Below are 4,495 nucleotides of genomic sequence, written 5' to 3'. Positions count from 1 at the left end.
GCGGGAGAGTATCATCGGTGCCAACGAAGCCAGCACTAGAGGAAGCGAGGCGGCAGCGGAGGGAGCAGAGCCGCATAAGCCGATGCCTCCTCTATAGCGCCTATCTCCGGAGTGATACCAAATGCACTCCGCCTGTAAGGAATCGATAGTGAAAGTGTGATTCACTCATTCTGGCCAGCGATTGGTTAGCAAATTGCTCTTGGGAAGGTACGGTACCCCTGATTGCCCTGATCACTATATTTTTGTACATTAATACATGTAGACTTTTCTACATGAAAAAGTGTGGATTGTTGTACATTAAAAAAAAAAAAAAAAGCCCTACCCCGAAATTAAGACCTAGTGTGTTTTTTTGAGCCAAAAAATATATAAAAGACAGTGTCTTATTTTCAGGGAAACACGGTATATAAGAACATAACAATGAGGTAGACACAAAACACGCCTATATTACTAGCAGCAGAAAGCTAATGGAACACATTAAAACTCTTGAGCGATATATGCATCCGATATATACTGTATATCTTACTTGTTCTTAAATTAATTATAATTCCTTTCTAAGCAATATGTTGGATGTTCGATGGAAATATAGCTGCAGTTCGAAAAATTGGCATTAAAGGTCTGTCTGCTGGCCATCATAAAACACTTCAACACCCCTTTAGCACATCCCTCAGACTCTACGATTGGTTGGTTGTGTTATATCCGTGAATACCCTTTTCAGTGACCAGGAAAGACAGCTGCATTTGTAGCTCGGTAGCTCTCTTCTAAAACTGGAACTATGAAAGAATGTTAAGAGTTGTTTATGAGACCTAGAAATGCATCAGGATGGACGAATTCGATTTTGCCAGAACCAAAGTCCAATAGGGGTTAAACTTTTATTCCCATTTATACTAGTGTTGCTTATTACTTGCTTTTTAATATTCTTTTACCATTTTATTTTTATTAAAACAAAATGTCATTAACAAAACCATGACGCTAAATCTCTGAATGCTCTAACCAGAAATGAAAGAACTTATTGGAAGAAAGCTACCATATAATGAGCTCTGTTACATCTCGGTCCAGGTGTAGCTGCGAGTGATACACAATCTTTTTAAAAGGTTAAAATTACAACAGCAAACCCGGAAGTGCATTGTTTCTCATAAAACTGTGATGGCGGCTGCTGTTTGTGTGTAAAAGGTGCGGAGGTAACCTGTCACAGTGATCACAACTCTCACTCTGTTGATGCTTCAATTTTTTCCCCACAAGTTGAAAAATCTCTGCGCTGGCTGAGGCTGAAAGTGCAATACGACACATTTGTTCTTGAGAACATCTGCGTTAATAGGTTTCCTATAACACAAATACCGAACAGGAGTTTGCATGAAAATTACCATAAAGGAAATCACTGTGGTTCAAAAAAAAAAAAAAAAAGAAGAAAACAACCCATCTTAGGTTTGCCAACAATCATCGACATATTCTATTCTGTTATGTAATGGTGTGGGGGTTCTTCACTCAAAGCTTTGATGACCCCGGATTATTAAGTCCAATCAACTTCATCATCTCAAGACATACTGATATATTGTCACCACCTACTTGGCCCCATACCTCAAGGATTTCTCAAAAAGCCTCTCCCAACCACTGGAGCTCCCTACCCCAATATGTCTTCTATTCTGTGCACCTTTTATGTCTGAGAAGGCCATTGCACCTCCACCTACCAACTGAAATGTTACTTTCTTTATCAACTCATCACCACACAGTTACTACGTTTGGTGTCACTCGCCCTTCCCTTTCATAAAAAAAGGCCTGACGATCAGGACACTCCTGACCCTCTTGCAATAAGTTGTATTTTAACTGTACTGTCTCCCTTTATTTTGCAACACGCTGCACAGAAAGTTGGAGCTATAAAAATCCAGGAGAATAATAATACTTATATTGCTCTATTAAATTATCAGTATTGGGAACACTTGCGCTCTTCTAAAAGCTAAACCTATTAGCGTGAACTGTGCGTTCAACCTACGCTAACAAACAGTGATCATTACAGAGTTCAGGCTACAGTTTCTTACATTTCAGCTTTTCAACTTAGAGCCTTACTTTAGCCAGCTTTATTTTTTTCTTCTGGATAGAGTGGGGAAGAGAAACATTTTTAACAGTTGGTTTTCCATCTGTGTCCCTGTCGCTGTGATGCCCAAATGGGAGTTGCAGTTGTCACCAGGACAAACAATAAAATATTAATAGAAATCCTAACCCTTCTCTAATCTCTTGAAGACCGGCCCCTTCTGCCTCTCTCTCCTCCGCTGCAGCAATGGCATGTCCCTTAGTATCCTCATGTGCTATACAGGGTGTATAGAATGGGATGACTAAGAGACCTTAGACCACTGCAGCGGAGGAGGAGAGAAGATCCATGGAACAGTCTAAGAACAAGCCAGCTCAGAGAATTGGGCGAGTCTAACTTTAATTTTGAACCTAGACAAAAACGAGTACTTAAGGAGAACTATGGGGTAAGTGGTTTTCCCCATAGTTCTCTTTTAGGGTCACGGGAGGACACAAACTAACCTCCTCCAGTGACCCAAAGCTCAGTATATCGCGGGCATACTGAGAGAGCCGCAGCCGGGACGGATCCCGACAATCCTGTCTGGATCCACTCAGCTGCGTGAGTGACAGCTGACTCTGCCTATCTAAAGGCAGAGCCAGCTGTGCCCGCCTCTTCCCAGTGCGTTCCTCCATTCAGAGCTGGAGGATCGGAGTGGGGAGGGTGGGAATCCCTGCGGGGAGCGGTGACTGATAGTCACCGATCTCAGCAGGGAGATGATTGGTAAGTGAACGAGCGACGGTATGTGTAGAGCCGACCTGTGACAGCTTCTTTGTCACAGGTCGGCTCTAACTATGAGGATGAGTGGAAATCACTCACCTCATAGTTCTCCTTTAACCCTCACAGTGCAGGGGTAGCCCCACTGCAAGGGTTAATAAAATGTAACTTCTTTAAAATGGTTTTCTTGTAATGCCCGTCTCCCCTTTGAAGAAATTCCCCATCTCCCCAGTAGGGACACAGACAGCAATAAAACCTGACAAAGGCCCTAACCCTTGCCTACTGTCTCCAAAAGTAAATAAATCACTTTGTCTGGAGTTGGGCTTCAATGACATATTATACAATTGGTTTTTTTAATAGCAGCTGTACAGTGAAGGTTGCAGTTAACAAACCAGCTCCAAGTAGCTGAGGGTTACTCTACAAATGTTAACAAGGTAGGTTTGTTTACGCTTGGATGACAAAGCATTATGCCCAGTGGCCAGTAAACAGTTCAGAACTACAAAGCAGTGTGTGATTCCAAGACAGAGCCTTGCTTTCCTTAAAGTGCTTTTCCACTTCTGCACCAACATTGGCATAACACCTATTTTTTATTGGTTACGTTTCATCCACATACCATAACCTAAAAATATTAAACATTGCGGTTTACGTTTTACTTGTTTCCCTTAGCCCTGGTTCACACCTAGGCGTATTGCATATGCGCGTCTGTCGCGCGGGTTTTTTACAGCAATTCGCAGTAAAAAAATTGTGCGACAAACGCGCGTTTCCGGGGGCTACTTGGCTGTATCCCAATTGAAACGTGCAACAAAAACGGCCCAAAGAGGTACATGTACCTTTTCAGCCGTGGGCCGTTTTGTAGCGCGTTAGGGACGGGCTGAAATACGCCAAGGTGTGAACCAGACCCATTGAATACAATGGGATTTAGATGTTTGAGCGTTTTGTAGAGTGTTCGTCGAGCGTAGAACGTGCTACAAAACGTTCAGATGTGAACGAGGGATAAACTGTGCTGGCACATCAGTTGTTAACTAGATTTCAACAATGTCTGTCCTAACAAAGGGTTAAAGATCTAGAAGCATTGCATGTTAATGAGAGGGAGCTCAAAGTGCCCTTAGTCTTTTATGGGGACAAATAGGGTTTCCTGTCACTTTGAAACTGTAGTGAGAAACTTTCAGCCTGTCTGAATGTCTGCTCAACAGAAACACCTAAGGCCCCATTCACACTAAGCGACATACCTTTTGCAGCGGATCCGCGCGGCCCGGATAGCGCGACTTTCGGGGCGACGTTCCAGCGCGACCTTCACCGTCGGGTAGCCGACAGTCGGCTCTACAAGTTTAAACAGAGTCCCGGCGGCAAAAGTCGCCGGGAGTCTGTTTAAACAGCCCCGATGCTGGCGACGTACACTGTACGTCGTCAGTCACGAAGGGGTTAAAAAAAATGGAAACATTTTCGCAAAATCCACCGAAAAAAGGGTCCAGCAGGAGCCACAGTGACGAGCGACATGGAGCTAAGACAGCTCCATTGAATAGCATTGCTAGGTGACTTCTCGCGATATCGCGCTGCAAAAATGCGTGATATTGCGGCGTGATAAATCGCTTAGTGTGAATGGGGCCTTAAAAGGTAGGAAATATTGTTTTAATTATTTAGGGTTTGCAGTCTTAAAGGGAACACAAAAACATACACAGAGAGGTTTTCTCAAATCGGAGTGCAAAAATGGAAATACAC

This window comes from Nanorana parkeri, unplaced genomic scaffold (genome assembly GCF_000935625.1).
Source record: "Nanorana parkeri isolate BGI_ZX_2015 unplaced genomic scaffold, ASM93562v1 scaffold362, whole genome shotgun sequence".
Classification (NCBI taxonomy): domain Eukaryota; kingdom Metazoa; phylum Chordata; class Amphibia; order Anura; family Dicroglossidae; genus Nanorana; species Nanorana parkeri.
This window is presented reverse-complemented; position numbering follows the sequence as displayed.